The sequence below is a fragment of the Miniopterus natalensis genome, chromosome 14 (genome assembly GCF_054644295.1).
Source record: "Miniopterus natalensis isolate mMinNat1 chromosome 14, mMinNat1.hap1, whole genome shotgun sequence".
NCBI lineage: Eukaryota > Metazoa > Chordata > Mammalia > Chiroptera > Miniopteridae > Miniopterus > Miniopterus natalensis.
The window spans coordinates 19,909,886-19,931,361 of NC_142094.1; the positions used below are offsets into that span (position 1 = coordinate 19,909,886).

At 36.9% G+C, this 21,476-nt stretch overlaps 1 protein-coding gene across 1 annotated transcript in view; it reads left to right on the forward strand.

The window, feature by feature from the left end:
- Nucleotides 1-21,476, forward strand: part of USP54 (ubiquitin specific peptidase 54) — a 102,352-nt gene that overhangs the window by 6,897 nt on the left and 73,979 nt on the right. The window lies entirely within an intron of this gene.

Genomic DNA, 21,476 nt, shown 5'->3' on the forward strand with positions numbered 1-21,476 from the left:
GAACTTTCACCCTCCTCAAGAGAGCCTGAAGACCTTTCTTCTACTTTGATACACATACCATCTGGAAAGATTCTATCCATTTACACTCCTCCAGGGATGGGTGGGAAAAGTATTATTTTCTCAGCACTTATATTAGCAATAGTAAATAGACATTGAACAAACCAAAAACAATTTACATGATAGGTGAAAACTGGCATCTCGTTTTAAATTTCCATATCTTTTTTTTTTTTTTTTTAATGTTTTTATTGATTTCAGAGAGAGGAAGGGAGAGGGAGAGAGAAATAGAAACATCAATGATGAGAGTCATTGATAGGCTGCCTCCTACACGCCCCCACTGGGGACCTAGCCTGAAACCTGGGCATGTACCCTGACTGGGAATCTAACCACGACCTCCTGCATGGCTGGGCCCATTTCTTTTCTTCTTTTTTAAAAATTTCTTTTAATTTTTTAACCCTCACCCAAGGATATGTTTACTGATTTTTAGAGGAAGGGAGGGAGAGAGAGAGGGAGAGAGAGACAGAGAGAGAAACACCTATGCGAGAGAGAAACATCTGTTGCCTCCGCTACGCACCCCAACCTGGGATGGAACCTTATTTATTGAATATCCCATCCCTTTCTTCACTGATGTGAAATCATATCTTCATCGTGCTCTAAAATGCCATGTATACATATGTATGTGTATTTGTTTCTGACTCTCCCTGTTCTTTTCAGTTGATCTATCTGTTTATTTCTGGGCCAATATCACCCAGTTTTAATTATTGTTGATTTATAATGTGTTTGAAGGTCCGGTTTCTTCTGTCTTAGAACATATGTAGTAACAGATTTTTTTTTTCTTTCAGAAACAGGCTTTTAAGTTTCATCACAAACAAAAATTCTGTTGGGATTGTAATTGAGATTTATCACAACAAACAGATTACTTTATGGGAACATTTATAATGTCAATACTTTCCACTTAGAAAAGCATATTCTCTTTATTCACCTTAAAAAAATTCTTCAGAAAAGTCTATAATTATCTTCATATTGATCTTGTACATGTTTAATTTCTATGTATTTTTTAATTCATTAAAGTTGGGATCTTTTACCTCATGACATTTAAAAAATTGATTATTGCTGGCATATAGAACAGTTATTGATTCTTCTATGTTGATCCTGAATTGGGTTACCTTGCTAAAATTTTAAATTAAGTATAATAATTTTTCATTTGATTTTTTTGGATTTTCAAGATTTTCTAGCTATTCATATCTTTGCCAGTTTTCATTTTGGCATATGCAGTGCTTCCTGATTTGGACATGTTTTAAAGCTATAATAAAAATATTAATCCTTTATCATCTAGCTTGCAATGTTTTTTATTTTTCTATTTGTTTTTATGGGACACCTCTTGACAATCAGTGAGTAACATTAGAATGGGCTAATGATTTGATGTGATGTTATCTTAACAATAGGAAAGTTCTAAGAGGGTTAGAATTCTTTAAACCAAGTCTTATGAATAAAACTATGAATTAAAATGAGAGAGGGAAAATCCCACTTCTGGTACAAATGAGATTTGATTATAAAATCTAAAAACTCATTTAATCTTATTTAGAGTGATTTGCCATCTGAGTTAAAGGAGTTGAATTTAAAGTTGGGGATAAGATAGCTTAATAAAATGATCAGATTGAAAATCTACAATAGAATATATAAATAATAATTGTATCTCATTTAATCATATATAGAGAGAAAACTAGTTTTTCTGATTATTGTTATGCTTGGGGGAAAAATTCTTTAGGAGCAATGTCCCCTCACAGCTCTCTTCTCAAGGGAAACCCTGACATGTGGACATTCCTGAGGTTAGCGTTATGAGGGAGGCTGGTATAATAGAACATGGGCACTGGAATGAAAGAAAACTTGGGTTCCATTCCCTTTGTCAGTTATTGGCACTGTGATCTTCAGCTCATTAAGTCATATCCTCATCTGTAAAATAAGGTGTTCAAAAATGGTAGCTATTATTAATTTTCAGACTATGATATATCACATCAAATAGTATCTACTGCTCAAAATTGATATTGCTGTAAAGCTCCATTACATGGTACAAATATTCGATGAAAACGAATGCATGCTATAACTTAAAGGGTCAGAATTCATCTGTTTGCTGCTGAATCAGTAATACAGACCCAGTCAGATTAGGGGTTAAGACAACTAAGCACCTAGTATGGAGGCTAAAAAAATATATAATACTTTTCCTTCTCCTTTCTCAGTTCTTCTAGCTGGGCTAATCAAATCAACAGAGACAGATTAACAGGAGAAAATAAAATTTTAGTACATGCACATGGGGAATTCATATAAGCATGAAAATTCCAAAGACAGTGAGGTAAAATTGGGTATATATGGCATTTTGGACAAAGGAGAAAAGAGAGGGAATAGGGTCTTGGATTTCAAAAGTAAGAATGGCCATTTATAGGTAATTGAGGAAGAGCAGAACATACATGGCAGGTCAGTTTTTGCTAGGCCACTCAGAAACAATGGGACAATGGAGGTGTGGGGGTGTGGGGGAATGGTATACAGCTAATAGACCCAGCCTGAAGCCCTCCCTCCTATTTACCATGCTCAGTTCAAATTAGGCTGAGGCGAACATCCTAAGATTTCTTTCCTGAAGCAGGTTTTTCTATCTGAATCTCTTGGGTAGAAAGGGAAGAGGGTCAAAGATTTTTTTCTGAGTCTTTTGTTTCTTAATAACCAGCTTGAAATCAATATCCCAAAAGGCAAAACTTTTGGTCCCCTTCACTAGGATTAGGACCACCTAGAAGCATGTTAGAAATGCAGAATTAGAATCTGCATTTTTAATTAGATCCCCAGGTGATTCATATACACCTTAAAGTCTGTAAAGCAGCGATGTGATGTACAGTATCTAAAGGAATGTGGTAACTTCTAGATCAAAGGTCCAGTTAGCAGTTCTGATGAAACAGCAGCAGGAGTTGAGATGATAGGAGCTATAGAAAATTAAGCAGGTTGTCCCAGTGTGGTTTATTCACCTAGGACCTACTCAACAAAGTGAGGGATACAGGGGATATCAAGGAGAGAGGGCTGGCAAAATCCTGCTTGGGTGTCTGGCTACCAGTCAAGGGGCTTGGCATCTAGAGCAACAGCTTTAGTCTCTGCAGGAATCTAGACTGGCTGTGTGTTGAATATGGAGGCCACTAGCCACATGTGGCTATTAAAATTAAATAAAAGTAAAAATTCAGTTCCTCAGTCATACTAGCCATGTTTTGGGTGCACAATAGTCACCTTTGGTTGCTATATTGCACAGCTCAGATATCAAATATTTCCATCGTTGCAGAAAGTTCTGAGAGGAATAGGCAGAGATACCAAGATGGGATGTCTGCCTTAAAGGCTGGGTCAAAATGGCTATGTATAGAAGGTAGGGGAAATTCATGAGTTGCTACTGGTCACACACCTAACTCTGCACCCCATTCCAGATCCTTTCCATTGCTGATAGCCGCTAAGTTCCCTGTCCTATTTAGGTTTGGATGTGCCTGCAAGTGAAAGCCATCAACTGAAAGGTAAGGGAAGGCAGAGGCTGACAAGGAAAATGTCTGGGAACTGTGAGTTGAAAGGGGTTTTCCAGACATAAAAGAACATTGGGAAAGGTAGGAATGGTTGGATATGGAGTTGGGAAAATGACATGACTTGCTAAAAGGAGCAGTTAGTTGTTAGAAAAACCATATTGCTCCCAGAAGAAAAAATACTGAAAATTAATTCTAATGTTCAAGTTAATGCAAAGCGAGTCACCAACTTGATCACATCTTCACTAAAATTTTTAAGTTGGCCTATCAATATAAAAAATATGGACACATTTTACACTATTTAATGAGAATTAATTGAAAACTAGAATTTATTTTGAGGTTCACTTTTCAGTCTTTTCCCCCAGAGAGTACATCTATAGAAAAGGCTATCCAAATTCTATTTATTTTTGTTTTGGAGATAGTGCTGTATAGTAAATTTGTGTGTTTCTCTCTCTTTCTCCCTCTCCCTTTCCCTCCCTTTCCCTCTCTCCTCTCTCTCTCTCCCTCCCCCGCCCCTCTTTTTTTAAAAAAATATTTTTATTGGTTTCAGAGAGAGAGAAAGGGAGAGGGAGAGAGAGAGATAGAAACATCAATGATGAGAATCATTGATTGGTTGTCTCCTGCACACCCCCTACTGGGGATCAAGCCTGCAACCCAGGCATGTGTCCTGGCTGGGAATCGAACCATGATCTCCTGGATCATAGGCTGATGATCAACCACTGAGCCACACCAGCTGGCTCCCTCTTTCTCTTTATTGATGATTTATATTAGATACATACATGAATATTTATATGAATGGAGTATGTACACAAATGTTTTTAATCTTCTGTTCTTCTCTAAGAGTTTCTCTTATTTCTTTAAGTTTGGCTATATAAATGTTCATTATAGACAAGTGGCATTTAAGAAAAAGTTATTACATTCATTACTTAGTTTTTTGCAAATTGCAAGTATAGACCTGTCATTGTTGGTATGCAACAAATGAATTTTTCTGAAATCCATGTTTCAGTATTTTAGCACTTTCTGTTAGCAGTACCTTCCTGTACCATATTGAAAGCAAGAAACATGTTCTACAAAGCACATTTTTCAAATAGCATTTGAGTTTTTAAATTAAAAGAGAAGCCAAGGATAAGACTATCATTGGACTCATGCAAAATATATTTTTGTCAGTCTTATTTTGACCTGTGTGTAGGTTCATTTTTTTCTAAGATGTGAAACAAAGGTTTTCAATATAAAGTAGGTAGGAAGTCAATAACTTATTTGCAATTTCCAGAAAAAATAAATTTTATTTTCTCCTGAAAAGAAATTTCTGAATAAATATCTTTGAGATAATTTAGTAGTTTCATAGTCAGATTTGTAGAAAAATTCATTCACTGTAAAAACAGAACTTTCTTCCTTATTTGTGTTCCATTGTCTCATTCCTGACTTGGGCTCAGCTCTTGATTCTCTGTGAAGATCCGTTTCCTTTTGGATGTTGACCCCAGGTCAAAGCTGTATGATGCCAAAAGGAGATAAATTCCTTAATCCTCTTTTGCCATTTCTTTTAGCCCCTTATTTATCTCAACTTGTGGTCATTTAAGGCCAGAAAGGTGTGAACAATTGAGAATTTCATCATGTGTTCTTTCAGTGTTGGAGAACCCAGAGAGAGGCAATATCATTTTAGTCTTGGAGTTTCACTCTTCTTGGGGCTCACCCAGTCTAAGGAAACCAATAGTTATTTGATAGAATTAAAATAAGAAATTTCGTAATTACAAAGGTAAGTTTTAGACACCTCAGAGTTTTAAGAGTATCTACTGATATTGAGAACACATGTTTATTGAAAGGTTAAGGTTGTTGGTGCGCAGGTAGGCTAAATAGCCATCTCAGATGGGTGAATAAAGAAAATTTATTAAAAGAGGATGGGGATATCCAAAGGGAAGGGCTACACAGCACTGAGCCAAAGGGTAGTGGGTCCGTGATGGCAGCAAAAATATACGTGGGACAGTGGAACAAGAAAGAACATAGAAGCCACAGGAGAACCTAGGCCGGGCTGCTTTGGCTCTCTGAGAAGTCAGAGAGAGAGAAGGGGGACTTAGAGACGCATTCAGGGGGTAAGCTCGGAACAAGCTGCCACTGCCCATTGCTCCCCTGGTTGCAAATCTCCTGGGGTTTCCTCTGAGGGATGGAGATGGCGCTGGGTCCTTTGTCCTGAGCCTATTTATCTCTTTATTGCAGGCAGGAATCTTAGAGGAGGTCTCAGGCGAGTGTCTCAATAGAATATTCATCAGCTTCCCAGGTGTGCTCTTTCAGGGTCGTGGTCTCCACTGATTGGTGGGTGCCAGGGCAGGGGTCATTAGTCACTGTATCTGTTCCCGAGGCAGCCACTTGTCTGGTTTCCATGCTTATCTGGGCCTAGAACTGAAGTACAACTGAGGCCTAGATGTTATCTTTAGGGAGGAAACGCTCAGAGGGTCTAAACCACATGACTAGGGATATGCTGGGGGAGGATAGGTTACCCTGGGACAAGGTTCTTGTTTTCCCAGTTTCCCCCTTGCTAGGCACCCAGGGCATCCTGCCCTGGTGAGTCTCTGTACCTGGGTTTCTGTTACCCAACTCTGTTACCTGGGTTTCTGTATCTGGCCTATCTAACATTTCTATTATTTGTGCTTTATCAATCAACCAATGTTTAAACTGCGATTTTCTACATAGCAAGTTATTTAGAGTAGGAAATCTGTATGAACCAAACTCTGGCCATGATTTTAATTGAGAGAAGTATAGAAGTCTGAATTAGTGTTGTCTTTTTCTACTTCTCCTCTAAAAAGTCATGAAAATAAATAACTCCCTTTTTAAGTTCACTTTGGAGTTCTTATTTCACAATGATTTCCATCCTTTTTATTCCTTTCAGTAGATAGTTACTAAGCACATGTTTTAAAAATAACAGTTTTGTTGAGATGTAATTCATATGCTATACAATTCACCCCTTTAAAGTGTACAGTTAAAAAGTTCTTATTTTATTTATGAAGTTGTTCAACTGTCATTATAATCAATTTTATTACATTTTTATCTCCCCACAAGGAAATCGTATATCCATTAACAGTCACTCTGCATTCCCACCCCCAGCCCTTGGAAACCACTCTTTTATTTCTTTCTCTAGATTTACCTATTTCTAGATATTTCATATAAATGGAATCATAAAATATCAATATGTGGTCTTCTGTGACTGTCATCTTTCACTCATTATAATATTTTCAAAGTTCATCCATGCAATGGCATGTATCAGTATTTTGTTCCTGATATGGCCAAAAAAATTCTGTACTACATTTTATGAATATAACATATTATATTTATCCATTCATCAGTTGATAGATATTTGGGTTGTTTCCATTTTTTTGGCTGTTGTTAATAATGCTGCTATGAACATGGGTATACAATGATCTGAGACCCTGCTTTCAATTCTTTTGGATATATACCCAGAAGTAGAATTGCTGAATCATATTTGAAATTTCTTGAGGAATTTCCATACCATTTTCCATAGTGACTAACCCATTTTACATTCCCACCAGCAGTGCACAGGTGTTTCAGTTTGTCCACATCCTCATCAACAGTTGTTACATTATTTATTTATTTATTTATTTATTTATTTATTTATTAAATATATCTTTATTGATTTCAGAGAGAGGAAAGGAGAGGGAGAGAGATAGAAACATCAATGATGAGAGTCACTGATCGAGCCCGCAACCCAGGCATGTGCCGTGACCCGGAGTCGAACCCTGATCACCTGGATCCTAGGTCGACACTCAATCGCTGAGCCACGCCCGGCACATTTATTTTTTTGATAGTAGCCATCCTAATGGATATGAGATAGTATCTCATTGTGGTTTTGCCTTGCATTTCCCTAATGACTTGTGATGTTGAGCATCTTTTCATGTGCTTATTGGCCATTTGTATATCTTCTTTGGAGAAAAGTCTATTCAAGTTGTTTGTGCACTTTTAAATTGGTTGATGTTAAGTTGTTGGAGTTCTTTATATATTCTGGATATTAACTCCTTATCAGACAACTGATTGACAAATATTTTCTCCTATTCTGTGGGTTGCCTTCTCACTGTGTTGATTGTGTCTTTGATGTGCAGAAGTTCTCTTTTTTTGTTTTTAAAATTTTATTATTATTTAAGTCATTTAAAAAGAACAATACAGTAAGCTTTCTTGTATTCACTATCCAGGAAACTAAACATTATTAAATTAGTTGAAAGCTCCTAGCTTTCCCATTCTTCTCTTTTTTTAATCCTAAACCGAGGATATGTTTATTGATTTTTTTTTTAGAGAGAAAGAGAGAGAGAGAAACATTGATATGAGAAACAGCCATCGGTTGCCTCCAATGCTTGCCCCAGCAGGGGTTTGAACCAGCAACCTAGATATGTGCCCTGACTGGGAATCAAACCTGCAACCTTTGGTGCATGGGATGATGCGTCCAGCCATCTGAGCCACCCATCCAGGGAAGGTTTCCCCTTCTTAATTGCAAGTCCCTTGCTATCTCTCGAAGGTAACCACTAATGAATCTGATGTTTCTCTGACTAGTTTATACTCCTTAGTCATCCTGTTAATGTGTTAGAAGCTTATCATAGAAGTAAAAACACCACAGAAGTCCTGTGGAAGATTAATGTGGGAAGGATTCTTTCTCAGGTTTTATTTTATTTATTTATTTTAGTTTAAAGCCCAGTTCAGCACCCTATTAAAGATTGTTGTATATAATAGGTGCACAAAAATATCTGTTGAATGATTGTTTGGTACATAGATACTTCTGATTGAAGATATCTAGTACCAATATTACATCATTTGAAATGAAGTCTGCACATCTTTTGGGTTAGGATTATTATGTGCTTTACCAATAAACAGACAACTATGGCAGAGTAAATGATTACTTAGAAGCAGTGAAACTGAGGAGCAAACTTGTGTTTGCAGGATTTAGCTCTAACTACGTGGCACATTTAGCTGGCTGGGTTAGTTGAGATGTGTAGACAGGACAAACAGTAAGAGAGATGTGGAAGCATTATGTTCCTGGTTCAGGAGAATGAGTTGTAAACTCTGAGAAGGGGGGTGATTCTGGGCAAGGACTTGTTGAAACAAACAATGCAATGTCCACAAGGTAGTGGCGAAGAGTCCGAGCTCTATTATAGCTGGAAATTAAATCCTTCTCTAGTGACGTTATCATAGGAGAAGCAGCTGCTGCTGCAGCCACTGCCGCCTGAACTTGGCTGTGTGAAGAGGCAAGAGCAGGAAATGATTATATGGCACTGGGCGTGTAGGGAAGGGCCTGTTCTGGCTCTGGGCAAGTGGCTGCACAGGTTGTAGGTGTCACTTTAAACACACAAAAACCTGCTTGCTGGGGGAGGAGCACCTTCCTGAGGATCAGGTGCGCGTCTGAAGGGATGAGCTCATCCTTCTAACCAGACCTGCTCTAGACGCTGAGTGAGTGTTTTCTTAACTGCGAGTCCTACAGCTGGGAGAAGCAGGAAATGGTTGAAGCTTCAGGTACTTTGTGAGTAGCAAAAAATATGGACGCTTTTTTGGGACCCTTGAAATGTGTGGCTGTGAATATCAGGTTGAAGGTGACACACATGCACACTCAGTCTTTCTCTCAATTGAGGATTGCAGTGAAGTGTATGGTGGGTTGAAGAAAGCTTTGGTGGTTCTAACTTTATTCCAGTGATTCTTTTTGAGGTGACTTAATAATTTGTTTCCTATACTGTCTTGTTTGGTTTTGCTGTTTTGGAAAATAAGAATCCTGGGGGTTTACCCTGGCTGGGTAGTTCAGTTGGTTAGAGTGTTGTCCACATATGCAAAGGTTGCCGGTTCGATCCCTGGTTAGGGTACATACAATAATCAACCAATGAATGTATAAATAAGTGGAACAACAAATCGATGTCTCTCTCTCTCTCTCTCTTTCTCTCTCTCTCTCTGGGTCTCTCTGTCTCTGTCTCTCTCAAATCAATCAATTAAAAAAATTTAAAAGAGAATCCTGGGGGCTCTTTTTCAATTTCCAAGTATCTTTATGACTTTTTTTGAGCTTTGGTTGATGGTACTTACCCCCCTTTTGAAGTCCACTGTGCTGGATTTCATAGCCCTATTCATGATTCTATTTTGTTTTGTTTTAATTTACCTAAACTATTCACTTTAAGTAAGCCCCTTTTAAATGAAATCAGTTTTAAAAAGAAATATCAATTATTTGTTATTTTTTATTAAATGTTTACTTTGAGATAATTCTAGATTCACATGGAGTTAGAGAGATCTGTTGTATGCCTTACCCAGTTTCCCCAGTGGTAACATCTTGCAAAACTGAAGCGCAATACAACAAGGATATTGACATTGATACAGTGAAGGCACAGAATATTTTCATCACAGGATCTATATTATTGCTCTTTTATAGCCACACCCATTTCTTTTGTACCTCACCCCCTCCTTAACCCCTGTCAACCACTAAAAAAAATAAATAAATTTTTAAGCAAGAAATTTTAAGTGCAATTTTCAGTAGTTTTGTATTGGAGTCCAAATGGCTTATGAAAGAAGCCCTAGACTGCAATAAGAGATTTTGGTTCATTGTAGCTCTCTGACCTTGGGCAAAGAACTTTAATTTTTCTGTGCTTCAGTTTCCTTATGTATAAAATGGGATAATGGTATATTAATTTTTATCTTATTTATAAGGTTTTTTTTAGAAATTATAAAGTTCTTTTAAAAAATAAGTACTATGTATATACAACAAAGAATTCCAGAAGGATTATGGATTTAAAACATGCATTGTAAAATAATAAAGCTTCTAGAAAAAATGTGAGACAATATCCTCATGACCTTTGGAAGAAAAAAAAAGTACTATGTAGATTATTATTGGCAGCAAGAACAATAGTTTTCAAAATCAAAAGTATATTCCAAATTGTAAACTAGAAATTATAGCCCATTATGGTAAGACTGAGCATTTAAAAATAAATTTAAGTCTTAAGTTTCAATTGAACTTCAGAGTGCTGAATTAACTAGCTAATGATCTCAGAGCCACTGTTGTTAATCTTTGAGAAATGATAAAAACCAGAGAGACAAATGTTCTGATATACAAAATGAGGAAAGTAGTTGGAAAACTACAAACCTGTAAAAATTGATATTAATTCCTGGGAAAATTCAATTACAAATGATTAAACAGATGATTTGGAGTATTAAACAAAAAGAGTTAGCATGAGCCCTGGCCAGTGTGGCTCAGTTGGTTGAGTGTCATCCCATGCACTGAAAGGTTGCCGGTTTGATCCTGGTCAGGGCACATACCCAGCTTGTGGGTTCGATCCCCACTCAGGTGCCTCCCGATTTGTGTTTCTCTCTCACATCGATGTTTCTCTCCCTCCCTCCTTCTCCTCCCTTCCCCTCTCTCTAAAAAGTCAATAAAAAAATACTTTTAAAAGTATCTTAAAAAAAAGAGCATGGGTTTATTTATCATAACAAATTCCTTCTGTTTCTATTCTTGAATCCTATACTTCTATTTCTATTTAGAATTATGAGGTTAGTAGATCAGGGGATTGTTCTAGTTATAGATATAATCCTGCCGTTTCATATTCCTTCATGATACATTTGTGGTTGATGTATAATAAAATATGGTTTGGTTGATTAAATGAATGCATAAAAGATTGAATAACTGTCCCCACTTAGACTCGTAATTTCACCAGGAAAGTCTCTGGTGGATTATCTTTGGACTTTGGATAGAGTATAAATTTAAAAAAACATGTTAATCAGATATGTAATTTGCAAAGCTGTAAGTGTAGTTAATATGACAGATGATGAATAAAGCCTAACAGTTATATCCATAGGATGAAATCATGGGCTCAAATTGAAATTAAATTTAACAGGGATAAGCCCTATGTTTAAGTTCAAAATCTCAAATGCTTAAGAACAGCATGAGGAAGAGCTGGTTGGGCAGCAGTTCATATGAAAAATAGCTGGGAAGTTTGGTTAATCACAAATGTAGCAGGAACTGCCTATGCGATATGGCTGCTAAAAACACCTTCAGCTATAGTAACAGGAGTTTATTCAGGTCACAAAAGCATTGGTTCCAATATATTTTTGTACTAGATTGGAAACACATTTTGCATATTGGTTTATTTAAATGGACACTGACAAAGTTGAGAGCATTCCAAGGAAGGCACACAGAACCATAAATGGTCTGAAAATCATTTGTATAGGAAACTGTTGGGATTTGGGGAAGGGAGTGTTAAGAAATTTTAAAACATCAAAAAAATATATGACAAATACTCATAGTCCTACTAGAATTAACCACATTAACATCTGTTTTTCTTCTCCTCTGTCTTAGAAATAAAACACTACAGATAAAGCCAAACCCCCTTCCCTCTCCTTCCCTACAAGGAACTCTTATTTTTATCAAAGAAATACATGTGCATAGTTTAAAAAATTCAAATAGTGTTATGCCCTGGCTGGGTGGCTCAGTTGGTTGGAGCCTTCTGTACATCAAAAGGTTGAGGGTTTGGTTCCCGGTCAGGGTACATACTTAGGTTGTGGGTTCCATCCCTGGTTGGGGCATGTAGGATTCCATCCAGGATTCCGTTCCACATTACATTTACTTGTCATATCTCCTAGGTTCCTCTTGGCTGTGACAATTTCTTAGACTTGCCTTGTTTATGTTTTGAGGAAATTGGTCAAGTATTTATAGGGTGCCCCTCTATTGGGATTTATCTGATGTTTTTCTCATGATTAGACTGGAGTTATGAGGTTTTGGGTGGAAAATTACAGAAATACAGTGTCAATCTCATTACATCATATCAAAGGTACATATTATTGACATGATTTATCATTATTGATAATGATCTTGATTGGCTGACTGAGGTTGTCCACTAAAGTTACTCTTCCCCTACCCCTCTTCCATACTATATATACTCTTCGGAAGGAAGTCTTCATGCACAGCCCACACTTAAGGAGTGAGATTTATGTTCCCCATGCTAGAGGTGGAGTATCTGTATATCTTATTTGGAATTCTTCTTCAAGGGAGATTTGTTTATCTTCCCTATTTATATATTTAATATTTTCTTTATATCAGTATGGACTTGTAGATATTTATGTGTTAGGTTATAATTCAATATTAATTTTGTTTTTGCTCAAGTTGTTTCAGATTTGTCCATTGGGATCTCCTTTTATCATCTTCTGTGTTCTTTGACATACCTCTATCAATTTAAGATTTTTGTTTTGTTTTTAGCATTTCATTACTTTCTGACGTTAGAAGATGCTTTGTATATCTCATATATTTCCTGTCCCAGTCCTAGAATCGGCCATTTTCCCTAGGAACCTTGGTTCCTTTTATTGAAGAATAGTATTAGAAACTAAGATCTTGGCTCTGTGTGTGCTTGTTGCAACTGGGGTGTCATTGATTCTAAGAACTCTCAGCTGACAGAGTAAGTAAATATATCTATATATCTATATCTGTATCTATATCATCTATGTCTATATATCTATATCCATGTCCATGTCCATATCTATATCCATATCCATCTATATCATCTATCTGTAAATATTTCCATGTGTAACCATCTGTATCTATATTGAGCTAGAACAATTTCATATTTTAGCTCTAATTCATTACCACGTGGATCATTTTAGCCTTTTCTCTCTGCTTATCTGTAACCTCCCATTTCAAAAGTGAGAAACCTTCCCTCATCTGCCATTCACTGACTTAATTGCTCAGTTCCTGTACACATGTTTAGTGATTTCAGAATTGTTAACCTGTACACCTGTGGGAAACAGCTTTATTAGCTAGAGTTAAGTGCTAGTGTATAGTTCCTTGTGCCTTTAGTCTTACAGACTCCAGGCATTTCCAAAGTTGCTTAGGTCAGTACCTTTATCTACTACCCCCTTCAGTGAGGTTATTTCATACATTTATATTTTTTAATATGGAAAACTTCAAACATAAAGTAAGGAGAAGAATATAATGAACCTACATGTACTCATCACCAGCTTCATGAATTTTTAAATACATGGTCAATCGTGTTTCATTTATACTCCCTCCTATTCTCTACCCTACTCAACCCATTATTATTTTGAAGTAAATCCCATACATATTATTTTACCTGTAACTATTCCCAAGTGAGATTTACTATAATTTAACCAGTTCCTTATTGACAGATACTTAGTTTTTATTTGTTACAAACAGTGTAGCTAGACATTGCATTGTACATTTATGTTTGAAAACTGCAGGGTAAATTTCTAGAAGTTGAATTGTTGAAACAAAGGGTATAAGCATTTAAAAATTGAGAAATACTGTCAAATTTATTCATTTATTATAAATATATCTTTATTGATTCCAGAGAGAAGGGGAGAGAGAGAGAGATAGAGAGAGAGAGAGAGAAACATCAATGATGAGAGAGTCGTCATTGATTGGTTGCCTCCTGTACGCCCCCAGCTGGGGATCGATCCCACAACACGGGAATGTGTCCTGACCTGGAATGGAACTGTGATCTCCTAGATCCTAGGTCGATGCTCAACCACTAAGCCATGCCTGGCTGGGCTGTCAAATTTATTTTATGCCTACCAAGAGTGAGTGAGATGTCCGGCTTGCTCGGCATGACTCAGCAGTTGAGCATCGACCTAGGATCCAGGAGATCGGGGTTCGATTCCCGGTCAGGACACATGCCCGGGTTGCAGGCTAGGCAGCCAATCAATGACTCTCCCATCATTGATGTTTCTATCTCTCTCTCTCCCTCTCCTTTCCTCTCTCTGAAATCAATAAAGATATGTTAAAAAATAAATAAATAAAATTTATTAAAAAAAAAAAAAGTGAATGAGAATTTACCCCTCTTTACACCATCACCTTATCATCCAGCTTTTAAATTGGCAATCTGAGATATAAAAAACAATATGTATTTTTCTTTTGCATTTCTTTAATTATGAATGCGATAGGACATTTTTTCTGTCTTTATTGGTTATCTATTTTTTTCTTTCTGTGAATTGCACATTTAAATTTTTGCTTGTTTAAGAAAAGAAAAGAAATTGTTACAAAAAACCAATTTCTTTTCCCAAAACCATTAATACTATGCTGTCATGGACCCCCAACCTCTACTCCCAGTTTAGATCACTAACTCAGGAGTGGTGCTTAAGTCTTTTTAATGAAGGTAAATACTGGCTCATTTCTCCCCCTTTCCTTTGGCTCCCTTTTTACCCACCAAAGGTTCATTAGCTCTCTGTTTCTGTATTTTCAGATTGTTTATCAAACAGATGGTTTTAAGTCAGCTTCTAAGTAAGTACTCTAGGGAAACATGCCCAGAAAGTAACAGGAAGGATTTCTACAGATATGTGGGGGAATGTTTGTAATTATTTAGCCAAGGGTGTGCCCAGCTAGTATCACTTCAGCCTGCCTTGTTCATCTGTTCTGTCTTTTCAGCCAAACACAGACATGTACTCTGAGTTTTGCTGCTGTGCCATTTTGGTGGCATTTTCAACCTTATTTTTGTCAAAGTGAGTTATCTGTGTCCATATACTTTGGACATATGTACAATCAGTAGTATTACTGTTGGCTTCTTGATTAGGGAGATGGTGATTGCATTCTGTCCTGAATTAAATGACAATGCACTGACAGCCTGATTTTCTTTGCTTATGTATTTTTAAAAACTATTCAAAATCTGTATGCACAGAAGTTGAATGCCAAGCATTTGAAGCCATCTAGTTTTACCAGGTGGCAGCTGCTGTTGTTTATGGGGACCTAATTTAAACCACACACATGAAACAGGGTGGCCTTGTTTTGCAAAAAGGAAAACTGTGATTTTTTAAAAAAATAACAGCTTTATTGAGATATGATTTACAAATCGTACAATTCATCCATTTAAAGTGTACAATTCAATGGTTATTAATATATTCACAGAGTTGAACAGCCATCACCACAATCAATTTTAGAACATTTCTATTACCCCCAAAAGAAACACTGTACCTATTAGCAGTTATTTTCCATTTTCTTTACACCTCCTCTCACCCCTAGGCAAACACTAATCTACTTTCTGTCTATAATTTGCCTATTCTAGACATTTCATATAATTTTAATCATATAACAGGTGGTCTTTTGTGATCAGCTTCTTTCACTTAGCATAATGTTTTCAAGGTTCATATTTGTTGTAGCATGTATTATTCTTCATTCTTATTATGGCTGAATGATATTCCACCATATGAATAACCACATTTTATTTATCCATCAGTTGATATATATTTGAATTTCCACTTTTTGGCTTCATGAATAATGCTGCTATGCACATTGGTGTGTAAGTTTCTGAGTGAACATAAGTTTTAATTTCTCTTAGCATATATCTAGGAGTAGCATTGCTGGGTTATATGGTAACTCTATGTTTAATCATTTGAACATTTGCCAGACTGTTTTCAAAAGTGGCTGCACCATTTTACATTTTCACCAGCAGTATAGGAGGGTTCAGATTTCTCCACATTCGTGTCAACATTGCGGTTTTGATTTTCATTGCGTTGTTTTAATTTAATTAACCTGTTTGTTTATTATTATTGTGGGGGAGGAAGAAATTTTCCTTTACCCTTATAGCTTCTTCCATAAGAATTGACAAAAGGCAGATTGATAAATATTAATTAAATTAACCAAATTTAATTGCATATGTACATTTGGAAACCCCCTATTTATGAGAGGTTCAGAGACAAAAAGTTAAAATGAGATATACTTGGCAGTCTGAGCTTAAGGATGAGGTAAGGCTCCTGAGGCTCCAGAGGGCAGGAATGTCATTCTTAGGACAATAAGAAGAGCAGAAGTTCAGTAATTAGATGTTTGCCCTGCCCTATAGATAGGTCATAAAAAGTTATTTCTCATAATAACCCTTACTATGAGCAAGGCCCCCAATTGAAATTCTTTAAGGGAGAGGTAAAATTCCTCTTGGGCCTTCAGGGTCTTGACTGCCTTCAGCTCAAAATAATCCAATGCCAAGGTAGCACATCTTGGGGAGGCCTGTTCTGAACCCCTTCATTATTAATAGACTATTTTTTAGAACCATTTTAGATATACAGAAAAATTGAGTGGATAGCAGAGAGAGTTCCCATATGCCCCCATTCCAACAGTTTCCCTTATTATTAACATCTTACATTAGCATGATATATTTGTTGCAATTAAGGAACCATATTGATATGTTATTACTAGCTAAAGTCCGTAGTTTATTCAGATTTCTTCTGTTTTTACCTAATGTCTTTTTTCTGTTCTAAGTTTCCATCTAAAATTCCACATTACTTGTCATGTCTCCTTAGGCTCCTCTTAGCTATAGCAGTTTCTCACACTTTGTTTTTGATGACTCTGACAGTTTTGAGAAGTACTGGTCAAACATTTTGTAGGATACCCCTCTGTTGGAGTTTATCTGATATTTCTCTCATGATTAGACTAGGGTTATCAGTTTTCGGGAGGAAGATCACAGAGATACAATGCCATTCTCACCACATCATATCAAGGGTACATATTATCAACATGATTTATTATTGTTAATATTGACCTTGATAGCCTGGCTAAAGCACTAGTTGTTAGGATTCTCTACTATAAAGTCACTCTTCCTGCCTCTCTTCATACTCTGCTGTTGAGCAGCTTTTCATGTGCATGTTATCCATTTGTATATCTTTGGAGAAATCTATGTTAAGATCCTTTTTTTAATTGGGGTTTTTAAAAATACCAACTTTATTTATTTATTTATTTATTTATTTATTTATTTATTTTTATTTATTTATTAAAAAAATACCAACTTTAAAATTGGGCTGTTTTTATTATTTAATGTGAGAGTTCTTTATATATTCTAAATACAAGTTCCTTACAAGATATACAATTTGCAAATATTTCTTCCCATTATCTGGGGTGTCTTATTACTTTTTGATGGTATCTGTTGAAGCATAAAAGTTTTAATTTTGATGAAGTAAAATTTATCTATTTTTTCTTTTGCTGCTTGTGTCATATCTAAGACTTTACGTAAACCAAGGTCATGAAGATACATGCTTATATTTTCTTTATTTTTTAAAATATATTTTTATTGATTTTAGAGAGAGAGAAAGGGAGAGGGAGAGAGATATATTGATGTGAGAGAGAAGCATCTATTAGTTGCCTCCCACATGCACCCTGACTGGGGATGGAACCCACAACCTGGATATGTGCCCTGGCCAGGAGTCGAACCAGTGACCTTTCAGTACATAGGACGATGCTCAACCAAATGAGCCACACCGGCCAGGGCTTTTATTTTCTTCTACAAGTTTTATAGTTTTAGCTCTTTCATTTGGATTTAATTTTCCAATTTGACTTCTGCTGTGGAGCCACTCAGCTCCTGTCTTTACTGCCAAAACAAGCATTATCATTAGCATTTCAGAAATAAAACCCAATAATAATGGTTTTGCTTTGGGCTTACTCCAGGAGGGAGTCACCTTTGTTTTTCCTAGAGAAATTCTGTTTGTCTTTTAAGCAAAATGTTCTTTCATTAAACTGAACATTCTGCAGTATCCTGCCCTGCTTGCTAATGGAGACCAATAATGAAAGGTTGTGGGAATCTGACCAGGTAGGACTTTTTAGCCTGTGTTCTTTCATTCCCCCTCTCCATTTCTCTTAATTGCTTTATTTAAGTCTTAGAGGTAGTTTCTTCCTGCTAATATTATTTATATTTTTTCAGAGGCCTTTGTCTATTATAGTCAAAAGTGGGCTATTAGGGTATAACACTGCCTGCAAAGTACTTGAAATAATATGAAAAGTTTTGTTGAAGCACAGTTGTTTCAAAGTACTGCTGTAATTAGTAATCCAACTTTAGAATCCCTGGACATTTAAACATGACATCTTTAGACTGAGCATAAATGAGTCAGGAGGCTTTGCTAAAATGAAAAATAGCCAAGTTTTATTCACAGGTCTTAGGATTTGCAAATCAAAAACAATACCTGGTAACTAACACCCAGAAGGCTCTGAAGGAAAAAGAAAAGTTGAAATTTCTTATAGTTAGAAAATACACTGTTAAGAAGAATCAGTCCTGCATTCTTAGCCTTTGGATTAGTCTGAGATGGTAATCTTTCAGATGTCCAGTGGTCTGAATAATAGATGCTAGGTGGTCCGGACACATGGACATTTTTCCCTAGGTTCTCCATAGGTTTATCTATAGGATTTATATGTATCTCCACGCATTGATGTGTGAACAACAAAGGGACTACATGGCAGGCCTGAGAAGCTCAGTAACCAAAAGTAATTACACAGGATGATATGATTATAAATTCCTAACTGGGCAGGTCATGTTGGGTAGTCATGTCCCAGGTATATGCTTCCTTAGAAAAGGTTAATCTTTACCTTAAGTGAGCACTGTCCATTGTTTTTGTGCATCTAAGATTACATACTCTTGGAATGTCAGTAATTACCTTTTCCAGACTTTTCTGAGGCATAAATGTTGGTGGTTAAATGGCACCAGGTGTTAGACCTCTGTTCAGCAACCTTGGTACTTGAGTTCTGGCTAAGACAGAATTCAGAGCCAAGACTCAAACTATAAGAGAAATTTTATTTAGAAAGTCAAAGAGGTAGAAGAAGTGAGCCACAGAAGAAGTGGGCTCAGGAAACAAGTTACAGAAAGAAGGGCCCTTGGAGCTTAGGAGAGACGGAGATATGCACCTTGAGAGATGAAAGAGGGAGGAAAAGCACAGGCATGCTCTGGAAAAAGAGTTTGAGGACACCCTGTGTCCCTGTCTTAAGGGCTTTTACCTGGAGGTCTCAGGGGAGGATCTCAATAGAATAGTCACCAGCTTTCCAGGTGTGCCTCCCGAGGGTCATGGTCTCCACTGGTTGGTTGGTGCCAGGACAGGGGGTCATTAGTTAATGCAGCTGGTCCTGATGTCGGCCATGGTGTTACTCTGTCTGATTTTGCTGCTTCTCTGGGTATGGACCTGAAACACAGCTGCGGCCTAGATGTTATCTTCAGGGGTTAATGTTTAAGGGAGTGGTCCTACAAGGGCTTGTAGTTTTGCCCATTGCTAGGCACCCGGGGCTCTTCATCCTGGTGACCCTCTGCACCTGGCCTGTGGTTCCTACTCTGTTCATGCCTATCTACCTGCCTACTACATAACCACCTGTGCAAGGACTCCTCATTGTTATCTTGCTGCCCCATACCATCTCTATTTACTATAAATGTTAAATGTTAACTATCCCTACCCACCAGTGTAAAACAAGCATGTATCTTTCCATTTTAGAGATTTCCCCACTTTGCTTTCTCCCACCTCCTTAATCTTAATTAATCTTAACTACCAATGGATAGCATGTAACCTTCCTTATGTTTTCCCCTTTGATTCTAAATGTATAAAATGAACTGCAAAACTGCCATTCTCTAGAGCATTTTCTCAATTCCTTGAGATTTTGCTTCCAGGCCAGTCCTTAATGTATTTGTTTTTTAGTTCTTTTTGTTTGTTTGTTTGTTTTTTGTTTTGGTTTGTTTTCTGCTGACACATGTATAACTGAGAAGTTCAAATGTTTAAGACCTCAGGCTGGTTAAAGTAAAATAGAATCTGTTCCTCATGCTTTAGCCCTTTCAGCCAATTTTATTGGGCTGACTATACAGGCTCCAGTTTAAGTCAGCTTAGCTATACTGATTTCATCTTATTTCCTTCACTCATTACTTTAATCTAAAACCATATATATCACTCTCCCTCCTGACCTACCAGTCATGCCCACAAAAACTTCCCTAAAGGCAGTTTGGCAAGTTGGCACTTACCTAGCACAGATCTCCAGTTACTCTATTTTGGGTGCAGAGGCTCAGTGCTTGATGCAGAGTTCTCTCTATATATGAGACAGAATCTGCTGTACAGTCTTAAAAAGGAAATAAGAAATGTCCCGAAATAACTTATGCAAGGAAGAATGTATGAGAGTTTTATGTGAAGTATTTTCTGAGGGGCTTCAAAAGAGATTATAGTATATTAGGGTGAGATTTCCCTGTGGGTCACCTACCTTGCTTGGCTGAGATTTGGAAAGTCGTGTTACCTAGTTGCATTGTAACCAGAGTTGAAGCTCTGTAACTGCCCCAGTACTCTAGTTTTATTTGATTAGTTGTATAAAAAATATATAACCATCTATTAATGACTTGGAGAGCTTGACATTTTTCTTTGCATTTAGCACTGATCAGTAGAGATCCTGTGTTTCACACTTTGAAATGGCAGTAATAGCCTCATCCCCACCCAGCCCTAGACCTGAGTTAAGAATGCTAATGTTAGTGAAAGAAAAGGAATAATATCCTCTTTAAAAATATATTTTTATTTATTTTTACTTATTGACTTTAGAGACAGAGAGAAAGGGAGAGAGAGAGAAAGAGAAACATCGATTTGTTGTTCCACTTATTTATCCATTCATTGGTTGATTCCTGTATGTGCCCTGCCCACAACCTTGGCATATCGGGACGATGTTCTAACCAACTGAGCTACCTGGCCAGGGCTTCTTTTTCCTTTAAAAAAAAATTTGGGGGGGATATTTCTTTGTTGCCAAAGGACTACTTTAATTTAATATATTGTTAAAATGTAAGAGCTTAATTAGTTTTGGGGCAGTGCCTATATCTGTTTAATTTTACCAATAAATCTTAATTAAATCTTTTTTAAAAATCATATATATATTTTTTTAACCTATAGAAATACAACAGACCTTCATATTTGGCAAGGATTCTGCTGTTGAGTTTTTTCATCAGTATGCTTATAAAACAACTCCTTTCAATAAAGCTGTTTTATAATTGGGAGTGATACATAGAAGGGTGTGTGTTGGTCCTCTGGGGCCTTTGTGCTCTGCCTACAAATGTAAGTTCTGGGCTGACTGATCACATGTTTGGGGGCAGGACCCTGCCTGCTGTTTGTTTTTGGTGATATAACTTGGCCTCTTCCCTGAGAGAGGGGTGGAGATCTTTCACTGTCCTCGCCTTTGGGACTGGGAACATTTGACATCCTATGCATTTAAAA